The sequence below is a fragment of the Rhamphochromis sp. 'chilingali' genome (genome assembly GCF_963969265.1).
Source record: "Rhamphochromis sp. 'chilingali' genome assembly, chromosome: 8".
In the NCBI taxonomy this organism is placed as follows: domain Eukaryota; kingdom Metazoa; phylum Chordata; class Actinopteri; order Cichliformes; family Cichlidae; genus Rhamphochromis; species Rhamphochromis sp. 'chilingali'.
Window position 1 is genome coordinate 16,278,238 of NC_137935.1, and position 6,922 is coordinate 16,285,159.

General features: G+C 41.4%; 1 long non-coding RNA gene across 1 annotated transcript; it reads right to left on the minus strand.

Moving 5' to 3' along the window:
- Nucleotides 1–1,388: 1,388 nt before the first annotated feature.
- Nucleotides 1,389–4,795, minus strand: LOC308401198. Its single transcript, XR_013972487.1, has 4 exons — nt 4,290–4,795; nt 4,092–4,209; nt 2,304–3,960; nt 1,389–1,701 (listed from the first exon to the last, which is right to left on the minus strand). It is a non-coding gene; the product is annotated as an uncharacterized lncRNA (long non-coding RNA).
- Nucleotides 4,796–6,922: the final 2,127 nt, after the last annotated feature.

Genomic DNA, 6,922 nt, shown 5'->3' on the forward strand with positions numbered 1-6,922 from the left:
ATAAATGTTTAACATATTTTCAGGCGAGAATGTAGCTGTGTAAACCTCAAATATCGGCTCAGTTTATCAGGACACCACATATTTTCAAAAGCGCTCCGACGTTTTCGGAGACGTCTGTTACCCACTAGCTCGATAGCTAGCCGGGGGCTAGGCTCACTAGAGCCGGTGAGAACACCGGACTCCCAGCAAATCGCTTTCAAACCCACCGCCGTCTTTCGCTACTCAGGTTAAACATGTTAAACATGAGTCACTTAGATAACTTAAAAATGTTATTGTTTGGCTTTTTTTCAGTATTTTATTTGTTCCTGAGTAAATCGGTTTGTCTGAGATTAAAGTTATAGTTTTTACACAGCTGAATAAACGTCAAGCAGACAGCTGATTATCAGAAGTGTGAGATGCTCCAGAATATACTCCAGTGTCCTGTTATATTTTAGATAGCAAGGAGTTTATTAAACTTCACTGAAACAATCTGCAAATTTCATTAAAATTTAATAAACTATCATCTTGTCTTTATTTTTAGTTAGCACAGACCTTAAACACTTAAAGTTGTAAGCTAATGATAGTTATATAAGAGCAGATGCTGCTGGTGTAATAAGTTGTACGTCCAATGGATGCATGATCTGATTAGTCGACTAATCGCAAAAATAATCGGTGATTAGTCGACTATCAAAATAATCGTTTGTGGCAGCCCTATCACATACACACCCAGGGACATTTAGAATCACAAATTAACCCCACTAATTTTCACTTTCCAATTATTTCACAAATCAAATGATAAAATGTTTAAGAGCTGGCTGCACGAGCTGATGATTGACATCTTTGTTGTTTCAAAGAGATGTGACAGGTCTCCATCATCTGCTTAGCAGCAACATCAGTGTCCTCAGTGCAGCGAATATCAACCAAATCATTACTCCCAGTTTGGTTGTTACTGACTTGACTTCTTGCTGATGTGAGCGCTGCTCTAAACCACTTTTTCGTGTCCAACTTAGCGAGTTAGCACAGACAGCAAACGAAAATTCACATTAGTGTCGCCCACCTAACATCTAATTGACTGGCTGGCCACACACTGTAGGTGGTAGCTGTTTAATTTGTGAAGCAGGGGATTTTATTTAAAGGCTTCCTAACTGCAAAGTGTGTAGGTTGATCCCACCAAGTTCAAAACTGAGATCTGGTGAGTTAACCCTAGGTGGAGTTAGACTATGAAAATCTAACTCCACCAAAATGGAACAATCTTCCAGTATGAGACAGTGATTCTACATTTTCTCTTTGATCAGTATTCTCCAGATACAAGAGAATGACTGCTAAAAACCAATAAAACCACCCATGTTAGCTGCCACCATGCAAGACAATGAGGCAAATCTGAAACCACTTCCAGAAAAACACTCATTTTAAAGCTACAAAGTCAAAGCTGCTCGTTGAACACTGAATGAGGAAGCAAAATTATAATGTTTTAGGTGATTAACTTTCCCTGATCCTGCCAAAAAAGATGGAGAGGACCATGGTGAATGCTTTAAGAAGAGGGAGGACCATAACGTGATGTATATAAGTGGAGGAAGGTGCACTCAGGATGACATCTGCAAGTTGGCAAATTTAGCTGATCAGCACCAGATGGTAGTCTCAAGGATGACTTACCAGTTTACTGGGAAAGTACTAAAGTACTTAACTGCTGAAGGGCACTGCCAAGAGGGTGTTTGGAGTATCCTGTGGACAGAGGAAAGAGGACAAGCAGACTTGGTGGAATGAGGACGTACAGGAAAGTATTCAAAGAGCCTTACAGTGAGTTGTAAGGAAGGAGATATGGACTTGTATTGTAGGCTCTACCTTACAATATAAAGCACCTTGAGGCAACTGTTGTTGTGATTTGACACAGAATTAATAAAACAGAATTGAATTATTATTAAAGTGATCGAGCTGGAATAGATGTGCAGCAGGATGGAAATGTACTAACAAGTAAGGAGAGTGTGAAGAGAAGGTGGAAGGAGTACTTTGAGAGAAAATAAGACAGAGGGTGACAGACAGAGGACAGTTAATGAACATGAAAGTGCAGTGAGGAGGAAGTGAGGACAGCTATGAAGAGGAGGAAGAACAGAAAGGTGGCTGGTCCTGATGACATAAGTGTGGAAGTGTAGAGATGTATAGGAGAGAGGACAGTGGACTTTATGACCAGAAGAAGGAGGGAGACCGGCGGAAAAGTGAATCTACAGGGAGTAGAGACAGTGGAGGCTCATGGATGTAGTGAAGGAGGACGTGCAGATGGTTGGTGTGGCAGAAGAGGATGTTAGGGAAGTCCAGTGCTGACTGACCTGGATTGCGAGGCAGGTACTTGAATGTAACGGGCTCGCTCTCCATCTGGTCTGAGATGCGACACAGGGCCAGGTTGACTTCCACTTCCTCTGTGATGTCTTGGTCCTCGTAGGGCGGAGTCTTAAACACGATGGCGATCTGTCGGTGCACGTCTGTCTGGGCAAACTCCCCGTTCGCCTTCCACGACTCTCGCCTGAAGATGATCTCGATGTCGTCTGAGGACCAAACACGCAAAGCTCTTTATTATTCAAGAAACATTAGAACATGTTTGTGTTCTCATTCATCCAGGTCATGGGAGTCTTTAACAAGAAGCTTCTTCACTTCTGGGAGTCCCAGGTTTTATTACATTAGGGACCCCGTAATGGTCAGCACCTAGGCTCATGGGACATTTGACTCCAAGGCCACCTTCCTGTTCGCCTTAAGAAGCGAAGAAGCCTCTTAATTAAGAATCGATGAGAAAATGTTTCAAAATGATCCAAAATACAAAGATTAAAAATATAACCTTTTTTAGAGGAATCAAAACTTTTAATACTTTTATTCAAAATATCACAGCTGGGGCAGCAGTCGTGTGGTGGAATGAATGAGGACCCAAGATGCAGATGGCAGTGAAGATGCAGGTGGAGATTTTTTTACAGTGAAAAACCCAAGGTGAGGGCAGAACTGAACATAAACCTAAACTGGGAAAACTAACACAAACAGAGGACACGAGGCGAGGAACAGAGAGACACGGAGATATACCAAAATGATGCAGAGAAATGCAGAAGCTTCACAGAGAAACACAGACGACGCGACGAGGAGCACAGGCAGACAGACCCTACAAATACACACACCAGGCAATCAGGAAATGGCACACAGGAGGGGACACAGCTGGAACTAATGGGCATAATGAGACACAGACCTACAAAGTAAAACAGCAAACACACAGACTGTTTTACAACACAAAACTTGAGGACCCAAACAGAGCACAGACACAGGTAGGGCTGATACAACACTCAAGCACTAAACACAAGAACCAAATCCTAAGAACTAGTGATGGGCAGATGAAGCTTCATGAAGCACTGAAGCCTTTCATCCAATTGGTTGACCCCAGTGCAAAGCGTCTTGAAGCTTCATTTGCTCTACTATGTCTGTGAAGGAACCTTCACAGACATAGATCACAGATTTGCTCTAGTAGGACACCTACTGGACGTAAAAATATTAGTTGGCATGAATTTGAAGAGTGTGGCATTTTGCACACAGCCTGTAAATGTCAACAACAAAAGGAGTGTGTAAAACATGTATATTGTAGTGATGGCAGTATACTGTGTATATTTATAGTGGCAGTATGGGAAATGATTATTTGGAAATGCTTGAAATGGAAATGATCATTTACTGTGAGGTGAGGTATGGTTGGGGTGTGGACAGTGGTTGTGCTTTTGTAACGTTGAGGTATGGACAGCTACACACTGAGGCTTTGAGCCTCAGTCCTGCCTGTTCACATTTTATTCTGTAAAAACTAAATTTTCACTGCTTTTACGTCCTTTTTAGTGGGGAGAACATAGCTAGGATTTAATGATTTAACAAATCTTTTGAATCCTTTGTCCTCCACAATGCTAAATGGCTGGGAGTCCTCAATCACCATGCTGACCAGGTCTTCATCTATTTGAGATTGTTCTCCTGAGAAAAGACAATAAAGACAAAGCACAAATATAAATATCACACACGTAACTTATAACAGTTGTATAATATTGTTATATCATTTAGTAACATTACTGCATGCTATATTATCATTGCATTTGATGGCTCACCTGGTCTTGCTCCACAATCGGTGTCCCCCTTATTCTCATGCAAAGCTCTGTAGTGCCTAAGCATGGATGAGGTGTTGTTGTTATATCCCAGCTCCCTGGCACATAGCAAACACTTCACCTTGTACAAAAGTACAGACAGCTTAACATAAATTGTATTGCAGTATTATGAAAATACATCTTCTGTAGAAATTTACATACCTTGTTGGGAGAAATAAGATCAAAATGTTCCCACACAGGGGAGGACATCCTCCTCTTCTTAGCTGGCTCCATTCTCTCCTGACTTTCTCTCCTCACTCTCATAAACCTCCAAACTGTCTCCAAACTCTCACTAACCGCAACTCTCCATCAAACACCCACATTTTGAATGAAGTCTGAGGGGTTTCTATCGCTGTCATATCTCGCGGCAAAGTTCGAACAACTTCCTGAACCAGTCACGTGGTACAGCCGGGCAGCGAGGCTTCGGACGTCATCATTTTCAGCTTCAGTCCATAAACGAAGAAAGCCTCGTTACGCGCATCGCGGAAACGCCCCCTAAATTACTCAACACAAGCTTTGACACCTCGACACAGAACGTCACATCACTACTAAGAACTAATACCAAAATCAGAATAAACACAAAACAGTGGGTCAAAATGAACCAGGATCATGACACAAAATAATTAGGTCACAACAGTTTTCTTCTTTAGGGCGCGTTACCACCTGGAAACCACCTACAAGTCCTCTTTCATCACATCCACACACCTCTTTGTGCTTTCTTCTTCTCTGACAGCCTCTTTCTACCTGCACGTCTTCACTGCACATGTCCAAACAAACTCAGTCTCATCTTTCTTACTTTGTCCCAGAACCGTCCAACCTGAGCGGTCGCTGTGATGAGCTCCAAATATTCTTTTTTAAATAGATTTAAGCAAGAACTTAAATGGGTGAGACAGCAGAAAAGAAAAGAAAAACAAAAGAAAAAAAACCCCCATAAGGAAATACACAATTCAAATACAAACAACGAATAAATAAATACCTATGGGTACATGTATTTAATGATTAAATACAGTAAATGAATGAAAAGTTTTTATTCTATTCAGAATATAAATAATAATAATATTAAATAAAAATAGGAGTAATAAAGTTATGAATAAAATTACAAAATGTAAAATAATAATAATACTTTGGCGGGGGGGGGGGGGGGATCTATCAATCAGGTGCGAAAGACTGAAGACAATAGAAACATATTAGGAAGGGACGCCAAATATTATAAGAGAGTTACCTTTCACTGAAACACACACAAAAACTCCGTCAGTCTTTTATCTGAGCAACCTGTGAGACTTTTAACAATAGTTAGAAGGTCATTACAGATTTCCTGATGCATTACAATAAAAAAATAAATAAAAGCAAAACTAAGTCCTCTCAGGTACCAGTTTCATCCAAAAATAATGACAGGTTAACACCATTGTTCAATTCTATTAATATCCATTATGCAACTGGACATTTCCTTGACTAAACTTTATATAACCTGGTAACCACCAAGTCGATGTGTGAATGATCGTGGCGTGTAGATGTGTGTGGGAGTGTTTGTTAGTAAGCAGCTGGGGGATATACCTCCTTGTATCTCACTGCACTTGAGCTGGGATTTGTGGGGACTTTCTAATTGATTCAGACAAACCACATTTTTTCTGTCTCCACCCATTTCAGACAGGAGGGGTCAAGTGAACAGAGTAAACAGGATCAGCTGTGGTTAAAAGTGCCTAACTGCCTCTGAGATCTTGTAAATCCCTCTTCAGAATCTGAATTGAAAACAAAACTCCTACCTCTATTGTAGGCCCAGTCTGCCTGGTTTTGGTGCTGGATACTCCCAGGATGCTGCCCACCGGGCAGCCTGCACATTCATAGCGAAACCTGCCTCTTTTTCTGGGCTCCTCCACTATCATGAGCTTGGGCTTGTCCAGAACGTCCATCTCGCCCCGGTTCTGAGAGGACGGGATGCCGGAGTTCTTCGAGCTCAGCAAACAAGAGGACAGGGAGGCCTGGCTCCTGGAGAGGGGGGGAGAGAGAAAAGCAAGATTATTTAAAACTGGCTTAAACATATTTACCTCGCACCATAAACGTTGGGCAGAAAAGGCAGCATGAAAAGATTATAATCGGAACAGACATGACATAACCTGTGCAGCTCATTCACTGAGAGAAGGCTAAACTTGTCTTCTAGCGCCCTTCATTATTACCCATCTAAATACAAACAGTCTTTCTGAGCTCCCGCTGCCTGTAAACCACGTGCTTTCTGGTAGAAGCCTGACCTGCCGAGTTGCCTAACGGCTGCTCTGTGCCACACAGCAAAATAGCCAACCGTCTGCAGGCTGCACATGAATCATGCAGCACTTCATACCACCGACATTCAATCCTCACAACAGCCTCATTATGAGAGCTGCAGCCACCGCCGAGGAGGAGGAACAGACGCTTCCTCTGAACGTGTTTTATATCAACCGCCTTTCAATAATAGCACAAAAACAATATGGGAAATAAAACTACTGTTGCTAATAATAAACCGAGGGAAGAGCATAACAACCTGCCCATCTGTGTGACTGCTTTGCATAAACAAATGATAAGAAAACCTCAAAAAAAACAATCAGAGAAGCCAAAAGCAGATTTTAACAGTTTCTTCTCATAAATAAAATGTTTTAAGTTTTAGCTGAATCCATTAACTGTTTTAATGTTTATGTTGCCCAGCTAAGATAAGAAAAGGCTAAAAATAAGAATGCCATCATTATTGTTATCATTGTTTATTAGTCATAACCTTTCTCCAGACAGCTTAGACTCCAGTTTCCTACCTGTTATACAGTCATAGC